Source organism: Hippopotamus amphibius, chromosome 3, assembly GCF_030028045.1.
Source record: "Hippopotamus amphibius kiboko isolate mHipAmp2 chromosome 3, mHipAmp2.hap2, whole genome shotgun sequence".
NCBI lineage: Eukaryota > Metazoa > Chordata > Mammalia > Artiodactyla > Hippopotamidae > Hippopotamus > Hippopotamus amphibius.
Window position 1 is genome coordinate 9970292 of NC_080188.1, and position 22406 is coordinate 9992697.

A 22406-nucleotide genomic window follows, 5' to 3' on the forward strand; every position below is an offset into this window, starting at 1 on the left:
AATTGAGTGTGGAAAAGAGCTTTTAAAGATAAATTGATAAACTCAGGCTGTCCCAACTCATAAACTGACCATGTTTGTAACTCAGTTGCTTGGCACTTTAAGTTCAATGTCACATAAAAATTTAGTAATTGAATACTCCACATGCTTCTCATATCAACTGCCACACCTAATAATGCTGCTGTGAAAAAAAAAAGTGTTACATAGTCCAAGCGCCTACCTTCTCCACACCACAGGCCAATAAATAGAGAGATGAGTTGTTTAGGCACGGAATAGCAACTTTATTCAGAAAGCTGGATTGCTATATATACATTACTAATAAGAAAAAAATATCAAATTGTACACTTTAAATATATGCAGTCTATTGTATGTCAATTATATCTCAATAAAAGTTCTAAAAAAAAAAAGAAACGAAAAGAAAGCCAACAGACCAAGAAGAAGGTGGACTAGTGTTTCAAATAATCATCTAAGAATCAAAGAACCATCTTAGAATTCATCATTCTTTTATACTGAAAGGAGAGGCAGTGTGGCTGGTTGTTGCAAACTTCTTGGAGCCGAAATCCTGCAGCTGTCCCTGTAGGTTTGGTCACAATGTTCCTGTAAACCTCCAACAAGACAACTGTTATTCACTGTCCTGTGACTTTGTATCTCTATGTGATTGGAAAGTGTTATACCTTTAAAGGCCAGAGCCTTGAGAATGGGTTATGGTATTTTTCAGGCTATAGGCAACATTCTTTGACAAAGGTGCAGAGCCAGCATGACTAAGCATAGGCAACAGAGTTCAAGGGTTAGAGCTAAAGGAGTCAGGTTTGTTCTCTGCTACAAAATTTAAGGTGCTGGCAAATAGGAAAAAACAAGGATGAGTGACGATTATTTCCTCAACAAGATCTCTAATCCTACCCTTTTATTTCACTGCCTGGAAGAATAGCCTTTCCATGGCAAGGGCTCATTGTTTTTAGTAAGCTTTGACTCACCTCTATATGATACCAAGTTAAATGAAATAATCTCGAGGGTAAATACAGTAAAATGGATATGAACTTTGGAAAAAGCTAAAGTCTGAAATCAAATCCCAGCTCTCCTATTAAGAAGGGAAATGTTACCTTAGGGATGTTACTTAACTTCTTTGACACAGTTTTTATTTTTGTTAAAAGTGGATAAATACTATTTTCTTAATGGGATGCAGTGATAATAAATGTGATATAAAACACATGCATACCACTCAGAAAAATGCTTAGTACATTTAGGTAGTCAGTATATAATAATTAATCATTTTTCTATAAGCACATTATCATTTTGAGTTTATAAAATATTTCAGCACTAGAAAGGATATGATAGTGGCATAAAATACACAGTGTACATTTCTGCCTCATCTATTTTACTTTTTCCATTACATACTTTTAGAAATAAAAATGTTCTTATATATTGATAAAATATTTTCTGAGTGCTTCATAAGTCTCTGCCAGTTAGTATAGGCACTGGGTAAACAACAGAAACCATGATACAAGACCTAGTACATGCTTTGCTGGTGAATACATTTATTTAAAGCTTTGAGTTTCAGCATTTGGTCACTGAGAATCTCAAGGAGTAAAGAAAAATGACACATCTCAGGGAGCAAAAAGATTTAGGAAATTCTGGAAATTTAACCATGAGATTCTGGGATATCCAAGTGAGAGGTAGGTGAGGGGACAGAAAAAAGAATCATTATTCCTAATGATGTTTGGGAGGGAAGACAATGAATATTGGGGGAAGGATGGAGCTCTCAAGAGCCCCCTTTTACTTTTCAGTTCAATACCTTTAATTCTGCCATTATATATGCCTCCTTGAACTAGCCCTGAGAAGAATTAAGAAGTCTGGATGGATTGGAAGTGAAAGAGTGTTCTTGTCAGCAATTATCTAAGAACAAGGAGAAAGAACAGCATACTGGTCTCCAAAGCAGCAGTAGCAGGGACAGAGGGAATGCCAATACTCACCACAGTGTGATTTATATTAAATTTTTTACAGTTTATGTTAACAGTCTATTGTGGTATCCTGAGGTTTCAATAGAGGCATTTTAGGTACAAGATGGGCTTACTAGACAAAGTATAGGACCTTTTACCCCTTATTCTATTTTTTCCTATTTTACTTATTTGTGTTAGCATATAAGTTTTCATGACAAAAATTGTTTCTCAGGGGAAAAAAGGAAAGAAGAAAGGATAGAAGATAGGTGAATAAAAAAAGAAGGAAGAAAGGAAGGAAGGAAGACCTCTATTCTATGTACAGATAGTACATGTTAAAAGCAGGTGACTGGTAGAAGCAATAATGTATCCAGTTTTAGAAGGGGAAAGCTCACTATACAATGGAGTGAATGGTAGTGATGAACAAAGTTTTAGGGATACGCAAAGTTGAGTTCAGCTTTGAAATCTGTTTCATGTTCAAATAAGTGATAAGAAGAGGATGCAATTTAGTGGTTGGGAGAATAAATTCACACAGATGAAGATCAGAATAATTCTCAAATATGTCCATTCTTAACAATTTTGAATGCTCCTCTGATGGCGACTAACATTTGTCCCCGTGCTTCATTCCACAAAGCTAAGGGGATTTTAGTAAACTTCTCTATTGGCCACCAATCTTTTCACCTGCTGATAAATGTGTTAACTTTCTACACTACTGCTGAAACCCACTTGGACAAATTGAAAACAATTCTGTTTTCATCAACATTGCATTACAGATGTAAAATATCATATGGGAATTATAATTTGATAAATGGGAACATTCTGGGTCCCATATTGAGTCCAGATGGTTACAGTGTCTTAATACATGCATCCATTTGGCACTGGCACATTTGTGTATCACAGTCTCTTTCTCATTTATGTTTAATGATGGATAGATTCCAAATAATGCAAGATGTTCCTCAACATGTTAAACTTCTGGTGAGTAAGTGAGCATACAGTTAGCTCTCTTTTTTCCAGTATACCTCATACTCTCAACATAACTGTTCAAAGAGGATCTGAACTTCAGACTGATTAACTGATATTTTCCAATCCCAGGCAAAGAACAGAATAAAATGAACGATTTCTTCCCTCCAAAAGAAGAAAATATACTTAATAAGAACAAGGTAAATTTTGCAGTGCATCTTAAATTCCAGGCTACTTTCTTCAGTCTACAGCCAAATGTGGAATTCATGGCAACTTCCAGTGAGGTGTAGGTTTTGGGGGTACTGGATGTTTTTGAAGATGTCTACAGCTAAATTAGGGAAGTAGGCAGATATTGCCTTCAACATGATTTGAATTTACTTATTACTTTACCTATTACCTCACCTATAAGTTTTTCCTATCTTCAATTTCCTTGTCTTTAAAGCCAGTGTTTGCAATTTATTTTCCTTGAATACTTCTCAGCTTTTTCAACCTACTCTAAAATTTGATAGTTTCCTATTCCCCATAAAATTACAAAATTAAGTTATTTGGCCTGGCCTGAAAATTTACCTGCATTCTTTATCTGTTCTAGCTTTGTAACATTATCTCTTTTTTTTTTCTCTTTTCTCTCTTTAAAATTTTTTTTCTTCCATTAATCCACCTGGTATTCCATTCAAATTAAACTTTTTTTTTCTCCCTCATGCTTCAGTGGACCTGACAAAAAGCTCTACTTTGGATGGTTACATCTTGGGATGCCTAGGATTAGTCCCTTAATACAATTTAATCTTCTGAACTTGTTCAGTATTATGGTATGACTTCCACTCACTAGCTACCATGTTAATATGAGGAATAGATATCAACATCTCTAAGGCAAGATATGCTCACATCCTGATACAGTTTATGTAGACTTTGTACTTGGTTGTACTAGACCAACATACCCATGTAGAGTCAGAGTGAATGACTGTACCTCTCATAACAGTAGAAAATAAACAGAACAGTATAAACTTCTTCCACCTGAGAGTGGCAAAAGGTGTTTCCAGAACCAAACTCTTTGATCCCCAACTTCATTACTTCTAGCTAAATGGAACAGACTTTCCCGCAGGCAACATTCATTCTCCAAAATTTCCTGAATAACAGAATACTGATCAATGTGCCCAGCTGAAAGACTATATTTCTCAGCCTCCATTGTAGGTTTAGGACCAAATTTTGGCCACAGAGAAAAAGCAGAAGTGTTGTGTATGCACTTTGGAAGATGCTTAAAAGGCAGTGAGGGGCATCCCTGGTGGCACAGTGGTTAAGGATCTGCCTGTCAATTCAGGGAACAGGGGTTAGAGCCCTGGCCTGGGAAGATCACACATACCACAGAGCAACTATGCCCATGCACAACTACTGAGCCTGTGCTCTAGAGCCTATGAGCCACAACTGCTGAGCCCATGTGCCACAACTATTGAAGCCTATGCACCTAGACCCCATGGTCCTCAACAATAGAAGCTACCACAATAAGAAGCCTGCATATCGCAACAAAGAGTAGCCCCCGCTCGCCATAGCTAGAGAAAGCCCACTTGCACCAACAAGGACCCAACACAGCCAAAAATAAAATAAATAAATAAATTTTAAAAAAGGCAATTAGAAATTTATTCTCCTTCTATTTTAATTAGGCATATATTAGATGTGTTGAAATGGTCCCATAATTCTTGGATGTTCTGTTCTTTTATTTTTATTTATTTTATTTTATATTTTATTTTATTTATTTTATTTTCTATGCCACATGGCTTGCAGAATCTTAGTTCCCCAACCAGGGATGAAACCCAGGCCCGTGGCAGTGAGAGCACTGAGTCCTAATCATGGGACTGCCAGGGAATTCCCTATTTTTTCATTATTATTATTTTTCCTTTGAATTTCAGTTTGGGAAGCTTCTATTGTCCTGTCTTCCAGCTGATCAATACTACGTTAAATAGAAGTAATAAGAGTAGGCATCCTTGGCTTGTTCCTTATTTTAGAAAAAAGGATTTCAGCTTTTCACTGTTGAGTATGTTGTTAGCTGTGGGTTTGTCATAAGTGCCTTTATTATAATGGTTATGTTGCCTCTACCATCTTTGATGAGAGTTTTTATCATGAATAGATGTTGAATTGTGTCAAACGCTATTTCTGTGTCTAATGGGATGATTATGTGATTTTTATCCTTCCTTTTGTTAATGTGTTATATCAAATTGATTGATTTGAGAATATTGAACCATCCTTGCATCCCTGGAATAAATCCCACTTGGTCATGGTGTATGATCTTCTTTATGTATTGTTGAGTTTGTTTTGCTAATATTTTGTTGAGGATTTTTGTATCCATATTTATCAAAGATATTGGCCTGTGGCCTCCCTTTTTTGTAGTGTCTTTGTCTGGTTTTGGTAACAGGGCAATGTGACCTCATAGAATATCTCTGGGAATCTTCCCTCCTATTCAATTTTTTGGAAGAGTTTGAGAAGGATAGGTATTATCTCTTCTTTACATGTTTAATATGCAGAAATATGTTGCTTTTCTATACACTAATAATGAACTATCAGAAAGAGAATGCAAGAAAAAAATTCCATTTAAAAATCACATGACAAAGAATAAAATACCTAGGTATAAACTTAATCATGGAAGTGAAAGACGTATACTCTAAAAACTATAAAATATTGATGAAGGAGTTTGCAAATGATTCAAATAAATGGAAAGATATCCAATGTTCTTGGATTGGAAGAGTTAATATGTTAAAATGTACATATTACCCAAAGCAATCTACAGATTTAATGCAATCCCTATCAAAATACCCACGACATTTTTTACAGAACTAGAACAAATAATCCTAAAATTTATATGGAGTCACAAAATTGCAAAAGAAATCTTGAAAAAGTACAAAGACCTGAAAGTATCATTCTCTCTGATCTCAGAATACACTACAGTGTGACAGTAATCAAAACTGCATGGTATTGGAAACAATGGAACAGAATAGAGAGCCTGGAAATAAACCCACACACTCATGGTCAACTACTCTATGACAATGCAGGCAAACATTTACAATGAAGAAAAAGACAGTCTCTTCAATAAGTGACATTAGGAAAACTGGACAGCTACATGCAAAAGAATGAGATTAGAACATTCCTCACACCATATATAGAAAGAAACTCAGTGGATTAAAGACCTAAATGTAAGACCTGAAACCATAAAACTCCTAGAAGAGAACATAGCAGAGCTCTCTTTGACATAAATTTCAGCAATAATTTTTTTCATCTATCTCCTAAGGCAAAAGAAACAAAAGCAAAAATTAAAAAAAAAAAAATGGGACCTAATTAAACTTTAAAGTTTTTGCACAGCAAAGGATGACATCAACAAAATGAAAAGACAACCTATTGAATGGGAGAAAATATTTGAAAATGATATGACAGATAAGGAGTTAATATCCAAAATATATAAATGACCCATATAACTAACTGTCAAAATAAAAACAACGCAATTAAAAAATGGGCAGAAAACCTGAATAGACATTTTTCCAACAAAAACATATAGAGGGCCGACAGACACGTGAAAAGATTCTCAACATAGCTAATCATCAGAGAAATGCAAGTCAAACTCAGAATGAGATATCAGTTCACACTTGTCAGAACGGGTATTATCCAAAATCCACAAATAACAAATATTGGCAAGGATGTGGAGAGAAGGGAACTCTTGTACACTGTTGGTGGGATTGTAAATTGGTGTAACCACCACGGAAAAGCAGTATGATGTTTCCTCAAAAAAGCTAAAAACAAAGCTACCATATTATCTAACAATCCTTCTCCTGCATATATATCTAAAGAAAATGAAACACGAATTTGAAAAGGTACATGCATCCAATGATCACTGGTTTTAGTAGGCTTCAACCCACCTCTTTCTGACACCAAGTTAAATGACATAATCTCAGGGATAAATGCAGTAAAGTGAACACAGACTTCTTAGACAGAGAAAGGTAAATACTAAATACTGAGTATTAACACATATTTGGTAGCTAAAAGCTAAAACATACAAATGTATCTAACAAAATATACACAGACTCAAAGATGTAGAGAACAAACTAGTTACCAGTAGGGAGCAGGAAGTGGGAAGGACCAAGATGGGGGAAGGGGATTAAAAGACACAGGACAGGGAAACATAGCCATTATTTTGTAATAACTTTAAATGGTGTATAATCTATAAAAATATTGAATCATTATGTTGCACATTTGACACTAATAAAATATTGTAAATCAACTGTTTCAATAAAATTTAATTAAAAGTAAATCAATCAATAAATTTCAGCATATATCAGAATCACCTATAGCTCTCATTAAAACACATATTCCCTAGATCTGCCCCTCAGAATATCTGATTCAGAATGTCTGAGGTGGGAACTCAAAATGCATTTCTAACAAATTCTTACTTGGTGCTGAGACCCTTTGAGAAGCAATGTCTTAAGTCATTTCTTGTATGTAAGGAGTTTTCTCCTCTCCTTTGCATTTGGAACAGTACTATTGAAAAAGCCCCACAAATCATTTTATATGTAGCTTAATTCTCTCATAAACTTCATTTGAGAATGTTTGCCAGAAAATGTCACAGTATGTATGTAAAATACCTTTTACCTCTTCCTATGAGCTGTATGGAAACAATGCAAGAACTTGTAATAACAAGAACTCTTAGCAAATCTGTGAGATTGCTTCAAAATTCCCCATGCACTGAAAATAAATACTTAAATTTAATTTTGTCTAGTTAGACCTCTTGGAAATGACCTATGATCAGAGTACCCTACACTAGTTGGAAGGATGATGTCCATTAATTTAATATCTGGCTGAATAAATTATTGAAAAGATTTATACACTTTGTGGTCACTGATTTTCAAAATGTGCTACCACGCCCTTCTTCTCTGACCTGTTTTATGTCCGTAACTATTTAGGAAGTTTAACCCTCAAAACTGAACCTGAAATGCTTTCTGATTTGAGCCTCTTATTCCCTAATGCTGTAACAGTGAGTGAGTATAGTTTTATAGTTTTGAGAAGAGCCAAATATTTCTCTACATGTGTTTAATAAAGAATGAGACTATCTCAAGCCTCTCAGGTATCTTGTGATTTATGGGATAGAACTTGCACACACTATAATATTCCCTCCCTTTTCCTGGGGCTTCTTTTCTCCTCTTCTTTTAGTGCATCCTTTCTTGCTTTAGAAAATTAAATCTGAATTTAAAATTTCCTTCCTTTCCGTTTTATTTATCATTCAACTTAGCTTGATTTTTTTTTTTTGCTTTCATCAATTATTTTCATGATGGGTTACCTTTGTTTATTTTAGATCTCATTTGCCTTATATCAGTTTGCTTTTCTGTGTTGCTGCCTTTATTTCATGTTCAGAATTGTCAGCCTTCTGGTTTTTCCTGCCTTCTATTTTCCCTTTGTTGATTCTCTGGTGCTCTAATTTTGCTGCTAGAGTCAAAATGGATGTGAAACCAGTGTCTCATGTGGATTTACTGTTCTCCATGACATTTTTCTTTTATGTTTTAGTTTGTTACAAATTATCATAGTTTATAAACCCTTCCAGGCTTTTCAAAGGGTTTTGTTTTACTAAACATGAAAAATAAAAGGATGTAGTAGTTTCAAAGGGACAAATTCCCTTTTAGAAGTCACAGAGGATGCTAAAGTAAAGCAGTAGAATGGCGACTGAATATATTTTCCAACATCATGAGGTAATATGATTGCTCTTATAATGTCATGAAAGTTAATGAGGCAATTTCCTGTGGAGTGACTGGATGGCTCAGAGCAAACCTCATGGCACATTCTGAACAGAAAAACAAAAGCCTCTTTGCTCACTGGAGATTGCAGTTTCAAAATAATTTAGAAAATAGTGTCTACTTATGAAAAATTGAATCACTGACCCAAGGTTTATCCAGGGCCTCAGATACCTGGTAGTAAAGTAGACATATGGTTAGCTGGACATATTATTTTCTACATACCTTGTTGACCCAAACTTGAAAGAAAGATCCTAAGCAGTCTTTGTCCATCTTAAGATTTTGTTAGGTAGTATCTGCCAGTTTTCTCATTGGCGGGCCCTAGCAATTACTTCTGGCTCGTTAAGGAGAAAACTTTACTGAAAGCATAATGATTTACATAGAAAAGCTCCAGGAGACTGTTGATAGGGTGAAAAACAAAATGAAACAAACAAAAACTGCATCGAATTTCAAAGGAGACTAGATTGCCAGAATGCCAGCCAAAACCTTGCCAAAGAAAGACACTGTCATGGAGACATGGAGACTACTGTCACTGGGAACACTGGTTTTGTAACAACATAAATTATTCCCTGCTCTACCTTTACTTTAGACTGAAGTTCCAGGCAGGGTATTTGGCTGGTTGAGTCTAGCTTATAAACTCATTACCTAGAAGTCAGGATGGTGGCAGAAGTATTCACTTTCTCACCTGAGAGTTGGGCACGTAAGAATTCTCATGGTGGAAATTCCTTGAAGAGAAGGAAGCCAAGATGCAGGAGAGCCAATGATGAATATCTTTTATATGTATGTATTATGTATACATTCCTGAACACTACAGTTTTAGCTGTTCTGGGATTTTATAAAATTGAATCAAAATGTATGTTCTGTAGAACAGCATTTTTCTTTTATTCAATATTATGTTTGTAGAATATATATTCATACATGTAACAAATAGGTTTTTCTCCTGAATGATACTGCATTCCATTTTATGAATATATTATAATGTATATATTTATTTATTCTATTTAAGACTTTTCCTATTTTATTACTACAGACAATGTTTTGAATATTCTTTTCAATGTATCCTGACTTTCTCCAGAGTATTTACCAAAGGATGAAATTTCTGGGTTTTAGAGGATTATTTACACATTTATATTTGATAAGTAATAAAAAATTATTTCCCCAAATGTTTATACCAACTTTTACTTCCACCATCAGTTTACAAGACTTTCCATTGCACCTGCGTTTGTTGGTTATTGCCACAGTGATGCTGCTAAACAAGCCACCTCAAACACAGTGGCTGAGCATAGCAATCATTCATTCTCATTATTACAATCTGTGGGTTGTCTCTGCTTCACACTGTAGTTGCATGGGTCTAAGTTTGATCCATGTGCCCCACATTCTAACTTCCCATGGTCATGGCAGATGCATGAGAGAGCAAGGCAGTAGCACGTACGCTTTCAAAGCTTCTGCTAATACACGCACATTTCAAAGCCTTTATTAATACCCCACTGGCCAAAGCAAGCCACCAGGCTAATCAAAAATCAGAAGTGGAGAAAGATACTCCACCTTTGGTGGAAAATACTACTTGGTTACATGGCAAAGATGTGGATATAAGGGGGAGTGAAGAATTGGGACCAATAATTTATCATATGTCTGGCATTCTCATCAACATTTGGTATTTTCAAACTTCTTAAAATGGTATGTAAAGGTGTTTCATTGTGGTCATTAATGAGGCTGGCATATTTGTATACCTTCATTGGCCTTTTATATGTCCCCTTTTGTGAAGTGCCTGATCAAGTTTTCAGCCCTATTTTTTTAAAAAGGATTCTTTGTCTTTTCTTGAAAATCATTTTGTATTTTGATGTTTGTCTCCCTCCCCAACACACACACATATATTCTTATCAAGTCTTTTAACTTCTTTTGTGATGAATTTTACCAAGAGTTCTTACTTGTAATATAACCAGATATATCCTTTGATATATGGTTAATACCTTTTTTTTTTGTCCTGCTTAAGAAGTCCTTTTTCAGAGTGAGGTTATGAAAATATTCTCCTATATTATATTATCTCTGAAAATCTTTATAGCTCTGTCTCACAAATTGAGTTACTCAGTGTATCTTGATATAGCAGTTCTTTCCACTTGATCTTCTTTAAGTGTGTCTTGGGTTATTCTTGTCCTTGTGTACTTGAAACAAAATTTAAAATCAGCATTCCAAGGTGCATAAAATACTGGTATATTTATTTTCATGTATAGTGCACTGAAGTTACACAATGAAGTTACATATTGAATTATGACAGAATTTTTGTGCAATAATAATTTGAATAATTTTTTTCAATTTATAAAAATATTTTGATCTTTAGAATTTTTCTAAGTTTTGTATTTCTCTCAATGAAGGCCTCATATTTTTAAGATAAGTTTATTCCTGAATACTTGATGTTTTTGCAGCAAGGGTAATGGTGTCTTTATAAAAATTTTATTTTCTAGGCATTTGTTTTCTAACCCTTTAATAATGGAATATAACATTCATTTGTGAGATTATTTTTTGCCCACCAATACTTTTGAGTTCATTCATTAATTCTAATAATATTATCTATTAATTACTTTGGGAATTTCTATGTATGAAATAATATCATCTGTGAATATTGAAAGTCTTATTTCCTCCTTTCAAATTCTTATAACATTTATTTTAATTGCTTGCATTTAATGTATTGGCTCTGTCCTAAAGTAAAATGTTGAATAAAAATGGTAATAGCAGACATTTGGGCTTTAAATTGGATATGAAAAAGAAGGCTTTGCACATTTTACCATTAAGTACTGTTTGCTGTAAGTTTTGAGGATACTTTTTATCACTTTTTGAAAAATATCTCTCAGATTTCCACTTTAAAGAAAAAACTGTGAATGGTTACTTAGTTTTTAAATGTTTTTATGGCATCTATTCAAAGGACTCTTTCATTTTTATACTCCTTAGTCTTTAATATGGTTAAACTTTAATTTTCTAATGTTAAATTAACTTTGCCCTCATCAGATAATCTAAAGTTAATCACGATGTATTATCCTCATATGCATTGCTGCAACCATTTATTAACACACTATTTAGGGTTTTTGCATCATTATTTATGATTAAGATAGAGAGGACTTAAAGTTTCCTTTCTTTAATGGCTTTTCAGGTTTTGATATCAAAGTAACTTAAATGAGTTTGAAAAGGTTTCTTAATGTTTTATTTTTTAAATTGTTTTTATGATATTGCAAATAAATATTCCTTGCAGGTTTGGAAAAACTTAGTGGTGAAGTTTTCTCAGCCATACATTATTTCATGGGAATACTTGTGTCTACTGATTTAATTTTTGATAAATATATAAATTGTAGGATTTTAAACTTTCAATTGTTTTTGTATATTTCATTTAACTATTTAAAATGTTTCTAAAATTTTTCTATTTTTGAAACATTTTTAATGTTTGAAATATCTGTTATTTTTTCCTTTTCATTCCTGTACTAAATTATGTGCCAACTTTTTTTATATATTATTTACTTTGCACTCATTTTAGTTTTTTTCCTTCTATAATCCTTTCTAAAATAGTTTTTTTCCAACTTCTTGAATGAATGTTTAGTTTATTACTTTACTTTTATAATTACTTAGTATAAGCTTTATGACTGTATTTCTCTTAAATTCTGTCTTATTTCTTGTTTTGGCATGTGATATTTTTATCATTTAGTTCAAAGTACTTCCTAACATTCATTGTGATTTTTTCTTAAACTAATGTGTAATTTACAAGTGTTCATTAATTTTCAGAAACATAGATTTTATTTTTTATTTTTACTTTATTTTAATTTTTATTGGAGTATAGCTGATTTTAAATTATCTTTTGTTTATCAATTTATATTTTACTGTGTCATGGCTAGAGAGCATGGCCTAGATATTTGAAAAAAAAATTTTGAAATCACTACACATTTTAATAAGTATAAAGTGATAATATTACTTATTTTCTGGTCTGTTACACTTTTGAGTGTGGAAAAGAAATGCTAACCAGCTAACCCTCAAGAAAACAGTTTGAGTGAATCAGGCTGTATGGTTATCCAAACCATGTAATACATCTTCCTAAATTTTACATGGTGCTGGAAATTATGTGTTTTCTATAGTTGTTTTGTGAAGTGTCCTGTATATAAATTAGTAAATTGCAGGAAAACCAAAAAAAGAGGTTATGAAGAAGGAAAGATGTAATAAAGTCACAGAGCTATAACCTGTTTAGAATTTCCCATGTGTCATTTGCCTATTTAGAAAGGAATTATAAAAATATTCCCACCACCACATAGAAAATAACTCATAAACACATACACACACTTTTTTTTATAATTACATACCGAGAGTTTTTAATGAAATTTTTAGAAAAAAGTTTACTGCTTTCTAACTTCAGTTAATAAAGATTCCTTTATATGTGTACCTAAGCAACAGTATTTCCTAAAATGAGAAATATGGTCAATTTGCCTCTCTAGCTAATACTCTTAGATAATATTAATTTACTCTCTACTCTTTTCTAGCCTTCTCTGTGACTGTGGACCACATTAGTTCAAACCCCTTTCCCTCCAGTGTTCGGATGGCTTCAGCTTTTGGAGAGCAGAGGTGGGAAGAAGGCAATGTCTGATTACTTATTGCCCTGGTTTGCTTTACTGGTTCTCAAGAAGTCAATGGCCAGTTCCCTATACTCAAGTCCACAGCTCTCTTCTACAGCTATACATCTCTTTTGTTTCCCTTCCACTTACCTTTTCAGGCCTAGAGGTAGGAATGGCTTTCCCACTCCTGTTTAACCCAGGGTGCTTCATCATTCCTTTTCTTTAAACTCCATTCACATTTTTTATATTTCTTTTATTAAACACTTCTTATTAACCTGGTAATGACCTGTCACAACCCTGACTAATATAATATATTACTGTATTTTTTCAAATACATGTAAAATCCATTTGTAATTATAATTCATAGTTCAAAAATACTCATTCATGTAACAACTGCAAAAATCTGGGGTATCATTAATTATATATTGTACATAGTCATACTTTAGGAAACACTGTCCTGTACACAATTTATATTTACTCAGCTTTCCTAAATATAACTAAGATTTGGTTTCTAAAGAGGATGTGGAAGACATATCCCAAATAAAAAGTAGTATTAATTCCAGGAAAGTGACTTTTATATAATGCAAATAATAGATATAATCTAATGAGAACTATTTTTAGGGACAATAATATATGACTCTTTTGTAGTAATGTCCAGGAGAACTAAGGTGGATTACAAAGCTACTAAAATGCTCACTTAAGACTAGATATCAAAAAAAAAAAAAAAAAGACTAGATATCAAATTTTACCGACAGCAAATATTTGGTACATTAAATTTTCAACAAATATCATTAATTGCTTTCAAATTTATTATTTTTATCATGTTTGTTTCTCTGTTTGCTTTGAAAAAAAAGTGTTATTTTCTGTGCCTTTTGGATAACACTACTAATAGCCTTAAAATTGTCTTAGAAATTTCTTATTGTTTTTCAATATACTACAACTTGTTATAACTGGACAAATTCACGAGAAAAGCTGTCAATTACAGATCAATTCCCCAGCCCCCTTTGCCCAAAGGTGAGACTTTAATAGATTCAAGGGAAAAGGAATTAATCAAAGAAAAGTGAGAAAAGAGAAAGTAAGGAAATGAGTCTTCATTATGGATATATCATCTTCAGCATCCTTAATTGAGACAAATTTACTTTTGAAGAATCTTGAAATTTGAGCATTTGAATTTTCAGGTAGAGGATTTCAATTTTCTTATCACCTCTGTATATACCAGGAGCCAAGAGTCTGAAATCTTTGTGAACTTGAGAAGAATTTGGTTTTAGTAATGTGCCTTGTATAAACACTTATTCCTGCCTTCCATGGTATAGGCCCTTTTGGAAAACCGTCTTATAAAAAGACTGGACTGCCAATTTCTTAGCAAGCTGAAATCCTAGAAATACTGTCATGGATGTATCACTTCTTACTGAGGAGCTAATTTAGAACAGAAATGGACAGGCAAGCTGCTAACAGTAGGGTAGAAGCTTCTGAGGTGTATGAAGATAGAAGAAGAGAAGAACAGCATGCTTTTACATTAATTTGGTCCATAACCTTGGCACTAAAGTGATAATGGAAGTCACATAAGGTGTGAATGAGGGTCTCCAACCAAGCTAGTGAGGATGTTACATAATGCATCAGTTATAAAACCTCTTTCGACTACATATATATATATTGTCTCATACCTCATAGCACTTAACCTACTGTAATTGTGGAGTAGTAGAACAAGCATGGATTTTGAAGTTAGATGAGTGGAAGTTAGCGAGTACAATAGGTGAGCCGTTTAACCTTTTTGCTTCAAGTATTCTCATCTATAAAATGAGGATATTTGATTAGATTATTTGAAAGGTCTCACTGAGCTCCATAAAATCTATGGCTCTATATACCTTTAATGATCAGACTCTAAGTATGGTAGCTACAGTATAATGGAAAGAGAAGTGGATTTATTTCAAGAGAAAACAGTCCTGGTTTTGAGGTGTAGCCCTACTTAAATCTTTACCCTTCTTACCTTGTGATCTTGAGCTTGAAGCTTAAATGTGATGAGACTCCAATTTCTTTTCTTCAAAATGGGCATAATAATTCTTGGTGAAGGTGTTTTCGTTAAAGAAAAAATGGCAGAAAGCATAGTGATACACTTTCCAAACACTATATAAATGTAACAAATGGATAGTTATACATTGCTTATGGGTACTGGGTCTCAAATTAAACTTTGGTTGCCTAAATTTAGACTTAAAAAAAAAATACATACCCCTTGTTCCAGGCAGTGAAGAACAAACATAACCTCTTTTTGCTCTCTCTTTCCCTGTCAGGGATATAGTTGTGTGTTAAGACATTGGTGTAACAAGATAGTGGATCCTTGGTCATCCTGGTTGACTAACAAAGCAAAGTCCCCAGCAACCTGAATTAGACAGGTAGAGAAAGTGAGAAATAAATCTTTGCTATTATGCCACAGAGATTTAGAACTTAATTTGGCTTTGTAGTATAACTAAACTTTCCTGAGCAATAGAGGTATTAATACCAGAAAAAAAAATCTTTGTTAAATATTCCAGGACAGGGCTTCCCTGGTGACATAGTGGTTAAGAATCCTCATGCCAATGCAGGGGACATCGGTTCAATCGCAGATCCAGGAAGATCCCACGTGCTGTGGAGCAACTAAGCCCAAGCAACACAACTACTGAGCCCGCACTCTAGAACCTGCAAGCCACAACTATTGAGCCCATGTGCCACAACTGCTGAAGCCCAGGTGCCTAGAGCCCATGCCTCACAGCAAGAGAAGCCACCACAATAAGAAACCTGCGGCACTGAAATGAAGAGTAGTCTCCGCTCCCCACAACTAGAGAAAGCCCACATGCAGCAATGAAGACCCAATGCAGCCAACAAATAAAAAATAAAATAAATAAATAAATTCAAAAATAAATATTCTGGGACAGAGGGAAATCACTATGTCAAAGTAACCTAACCAAGAATGAATATTAAGCATGCTTGAACTTCAAAGAACACACAATTTAGACTGGTCCCCAGAGGGCCATGTTTAGTACTGGAGACCACCAGAAATTGAACCAAGTCCGTGTCAATAGACAAGGAAGTGCAAACTAGGAAAAGTTCCTATTAAACAGAAATTGTGTTTCTGGAGTGTCCCTTTGTGTCCACTTTTCTCCAGAAGCTCATTATTCTGGGGAAAAAAAAAAGAGCTTTTCATCTAGGGAGCAGAAAATGTCTTATTTTGGTTCCATTCATATAGACAGGTTTCAAGAGAGTTGTCTATTTGAAGTGGGACAGTAGAATTTATATATTTATATGTACACATTTATAATGATATACCCACACACATATAATTTGTGTACCTACTTATGTTAGTCTCAGTAATAAAAATATTCCACCATTGCTGGGATGTTATCTCTGTGTGGCTCATAGTATGAACTCACTAGGTATTTGTTTTATTTATCCATGGGATGAGTGAATAATTGAATGAAAGCAGTAGGTGTGAGAATGAATAGATGAAAGTATAAAGATTAGACACTATGTATCTGGGGCAGGAGGCTATAGCTTGGTGGCATGTGGATGCTAATCACTTATGTTAGAAAGAATGGGAACTGGATTTAGGGCAGCAAAATGTATGCTAGACCACATCCTCACTGGTAGACACTGGCGTCTCAATATCTTTCCCACTTTGGTCAAAATTATCTCAGAAGCTAATAGGGTGGATGAATTATTGTTACATGCTAGGATTTAGTAAACTAGTTTTTGACCCTGACACTCTTTCTCAGCTGTCTGCATGTTGTTCTTTCTCCTATACAGATTCTTCCATATTCTACTTGTTTGTAATATGTCACCATGCACCCCATGTGCCTTCATCCGGTTAAATCCGATTCATCTCCTCACTTCAGAAAGCTTTATTTTCATTCTCCCCAAACTGAATAGTTGATTTTTCTATGTGTTTCACAGTAATCAGACTTTTCTATCATTTAAGATCAGCTTCTCCTTAATCTCTAATAATCTGGAAGTTTCTATGTCTAGCTTGGGGCACATAATAATTGTTTAATAAAGGTATAATGATTAGATAAATAAATCAATAAACCTAAATCCTTTAATACTTGAAATTCAGGGACTGTCAACTTTGTTTTATTTAGTAGATTCACTTACCCAATTGCATTTCCAATGCAGAACATGGAGGTTCTATAATACCCCCAAAGTAAGGAAATGTATCTCTACTTTTGCCCTGCAAGTGAATACACAGACAATTTATGCCTTTTAAACAGTTTCTTTAGAACTTATATAAAATGTGAGATTCCTAGGATCACGCACATATCTTTGGTGAAGTTATGTAGATTAAAAATGATTTTTCCAGGTGACCAAATTACTCCGCAGTTTGTAAGACTAACCAGCAGGAAGCCACAAGAAAGGGTGAGGTGGGAGAAATCAAAGAGAATATTAAATCGATGTTTGTCTGGTATGAATAATGGTAGCATGTCTGTGTGTAAAACCTACACACAGAGATCAAACTTTCCTGGACCATGTAATGAAAGATGACAGAATCACATCCTTGATCTTAGGTAACAGTAATGCAATGACTTAATAAATATACATATGTTTACAATATAAAGTAGTCAGAAGAGTATGTTCAATGCATCGACACTGTGCCGATTAATATTAAAATTATAGGAAAAGAAAGGAAACTTATAAGAAATGGAAATTATCCAAATAGAATTTCCTAAGATCTGTCTTTCCATCTTTCTGAAAAGTTTCTAAAATAATGGCTTTTGAAAACTCTACTTAAAACATTGTAATTGGGACTTCCTTGGTGGCTCAGTGGTTGGGAATCCACCTGCCAATGCAGGGGTCATGGGTTCCAGCCCTGGTCAGGGAAGATCCCATATGCTGCGGAGCAACCAAGCCTGTGCACCACAACTACTGAGCCCATGTGTTGCAACTACACCTAGAGCCCGTGCTCTGGAACAAGAGAAGCCACAGCAATGAGAAGCCCTTGCACCACAACAAAGAGTAGCCCCCACTCACCGCAGCTAGAGAAAGCCCGTATGCAGCAACGAAGACCCAACACAGCCAAAAATAAATAAATAAATAAATTTTTTAAAAAAGGACATTGTAATCAACAGGTAAGAGCAGAATGAATATGCAACCTCTGTCAAAGAGTAGGTGTATCACATATGAATAGACACAATCAATCATAAGTCACTGCTCTGTGAGGAGATTCACTTTTCTCATCTGTCCAAAGAGTCTTAAATATAATTGAGAACGAAGTAGATTTAAAAAAATTAAGTGTACTGTGTGAATTTGAATCCTGGCTTAGACAAGTTAAATATTTTATGTCCCAATTTATGTCCCAATTTCCTCATTTGTAAAAAGAGGGAAAATAATAGCAGTTACCTCCTAAGTTTTTTGTAAAGATAAAGTGAGTTAGTACCTGTCTATCTTATAGATTGAGTGAGTGCCAATTATTGAGTATTACCTCAGCTATTAGTACAGAACTATCATTATGGAGACCTGTGTTCAACAATACTCAAAGGAGTTGTATTTCATTCATTGCTAGTGCACGAGCTCATTTAGGACTGTGACCTTGGAGAAATTTGCTCTCTTCTCTATTATATTATCCATGATATTATTCTGAAGAAAATAGTCAGCATTTGTTTTGTAGTTATCTTATGTCAGGCACTTAATGTATTAATGCCTTTAATAATGAAAAATAAATATGTAACTAAAACAGGACAGGTATATCCATACCACCCTCATTTTAAGTTTCTGGAAACTGAAATATAGAAAGGTGAATGACTTGCTTCAAGTCAAACAATTAATAAGATCAGAGGCAAGATTTGAACTCATATACCCGAAATCCATGTTCCTAATCCTCACATACCTTTTCTCTCCTCCAGTGAAGATTTCCTCTCTCTTCCTCAGTTTTTCTCTGCCTCCTCTACTTCCCCCTCCTCCTCCTCCTCCTTCTTCTCTTTTGTCTTCTTCTTCTTTCTCTCTCTCCCCCCATGCCTTATTTTTTATCCCTAGTATTCTCTCTCAAACTTGTTAGAAAAAAAAAAAAAACACTTCTTAAATTATGAAACCTGAAAAACTATTCTACTTTGTACAGAAATACCTAGCTATAACATCCATTTATTCATAAATATTAATTTTGTTTCTACTCTGAGCCAGGCTGTGTTCTATGTGATAGAGATAAAATGGTAAAGGAGCTTTTATAGTACTTTAAACAAAAATATTAACTAAAACTTGTTTTAAGTCAGGTGGTGATAAATGCTGTGGGAAAAGGTCAAGGAGAAAAGTGTTAGGGAATGTATATGTGTGTGTGTGTGTGTGTGTGTGTGTGTGTGTGTGTGAGAGAGAGAGAGAGAGAGAGAGGAGGTCATCCTCATTGCTAAACATGGGTCACAGAAATCCTCACCAAGATGATGATATTTGAGCAAAGGACTGAAGAGAAAGCAGACAGACACCCAGAGGAAGAAAATTCCAAGAAAGGGGGGGCACTGAGTACAAGCCTCTGAGCAGGTGGGTATTTTTGATGTTTTGGAAGAAGTGTAATGTGGCCGCATGTATGGGGTAGCGTGGGAAGGGAATAGGGCAAGTGGGTCATGCCATACAGAAGGAGGGTTTTGCAAGTCATTTTAGGTACTTTGGGTCTCACTTGGAATCAGACAGTTAGCCTTTGAATGATTGCTAATATAAAAGTAACACAAACTGATTCAATTTGTGTCTGCATCACTTTCCAATGCTAGGTGGGGAAGAGACCGTAGAAGGTCAAGGGCAGAAGCAGGGGTGCTAGTGGATTAGGGCAAAGTTCCTGAGAAGACGAAATGGTACCTTAGATCAAATGAACAGGGTGACAAATCAGACTCTGAGTACGTGTTCAAGATGAGGCTGAAAGTTACTTACTATAACATTATCACCCCTCCACCCCAATTATTGTGGCTGCTGCAGTTGTGCAGATTAGCTCTGGGGGCAATAAAAGCATGTAGCAGAGTATGGGTCACATGGTGAGCAGTTTCTCAATGACAGCTGGATTTAAACCTGATTTCAAGTAGTTGTACAACCATGATTATCAATGAACTATTCTTTTTATTGTATGAGCAACATCTGTAAGGATAGTATTCCACCAAAAAATGGTAGGATCTAAGGAATGGGGCATAAGACGGATTGTAGATTGGGGTGGCAAGGCAGCATCGTATGGTAGCAAGTGCAAATAATGGAAATGGTAGTGGTGTCCAGACTATGGACCTCAAAATGTATATATGTGTGTGTGTGTGTATGTGTATATATATATATAATATCAAAGTGCTCATAGGAGTTCCAGAATTAGGAGAGGCAGAAGGATCTATACAGCAGTATTAGGAGTATTAGCTGTAGAACAGGATAATAACACTGATAACTGGTGATTCTTTACCTGGGCAGTTCAAGGTTCTGCAGACTGGGAGCCCTTACAATTCTTAGTAAGCACCTGTAGAAAGAGAATAAAGAATTATAAATACAAAGTGAGGTTCAGAGTCTTGCAAATGGCCTGAGAAAGTGAGAGGCCCAGAAGATTAAGGTTTATTAGCACCATGGTAAATCCACTACCAATTACAGAATTTTCATATGGAATACATTTTATTTGCATTTCTTCCTAATGAACCTCAGTAAACATTAACCTATAAAAATAATAAAAACAGGAATTTCTTTAATTAAAAAAATTGTAAACTGTAAATTATATATCCCCAATTGTTCTCAGGCTGCCCTCTTAGGCCCTTCCTGATACAAATAGTTTATTTTTTTTAAACCATATTCTGAAAAGGTAGTACACAACTTGGGTTACTTACAATTTCTATCATGGTTTTAAAGTGAATGTTGCAATAGTTGTCCCAAATGCCTATTGAAAAGTCAAAGCACATTCAGTCTGGACATGAAATACAGATCTGAAGTAGTCTAAAAATTGGAAAAGAAGTTAGGATTTAATCTTCTAAGAAATGATGGGGAAACCAATATTACTTGATAAAGAAGAAGACAAGAGCAGGAAGTTTGTACTTGACCATGCCCCCAGTGCCATCCTTTATCTTGTGCACAAGGAAACCCTAGGATGAGGAAGGCTATATTTCCTTGCAATTAAAACCCCCTCATTCCCATAAACTCCCACCACTGCCAATGTCTAATCTGCACATTTTGTGCTTGAGTTAAAGGAATAGAAAATATATCTTTCTCAAAGTCAATTTTTATCTTTCCCCAAGTGTTCAACTTTCCAATTTTTATCGTCTCATTACTTCTTTCAATTCTTGTTTTCCACATATCCATGTCTTTTCCCCTTCCTTTTGGATTTTAATAAGGAATTAAATATATGTTTTAGTGATTATTAGAGAACAGGTTTAGCATTTCTTAGGGGGTCATTTTAAGCTAGCCTTCAGTGGAAAATAAAGAGTCATTTGACCCCTTTCGCTCTACCTTGCAAGGAAACTATTCATCTGGATTAGAGCAGCATCCTCTGCTGTTATTCCACCCAGATTCCCTGAGATTACTTGTAATGGTTCGGTGCACTTACTGTGACTTAGTGCTTAGGTAAATATACTCAGCTTTGAGTTTAGGAGATGTAAGGAAAATACATCATGTCCTAGTTTAGTTCTTAACCAATTGGATTAATCTAACTTGGGTAAATTACTCTTCCAACATATTCAACCAAAATCTCTGGGTCTTGTAATGAAGCTTAGGGCTAAATATCTAGGTAATAATTACATGTCACTTTACCAGGTACTGCCTTGGAAAAATGTAGGAATGATCAATTTTCATATTAAAATCTATTCTTAAGTGTATTTGAGTTTTGTAGCCAACAGTCTAAAAGTTACCTAACTTTGCTTTCCTTCTAAATAGAGGTTATTAACTTGAAACCTAATCATAAAAGTGTAACTTTTAATTCAATTGAGCAATAATGGAAGGTATTTGCCAGAAAAGGTCATCTGGCACCAAGCTAACAACAAGATTAGCTTGCTGAGCAATTCACTCTCCCTGTGAATCCTGGAAAAGGAAAATAAAAAGGGATTTGGTAAACATAGCCACCGTCTTTTCTATGTTAACTAAGCAGGTATTTTAGTTAGCTTTTGCTGTATGACTACTCTCCCCAAATATAATGATTTAAAACAGTAACAGTGTTATTTAGCTCATACTTCCATGGGTTGTCTTGATGTTCTTGTGGTCTAGGCCAGTTC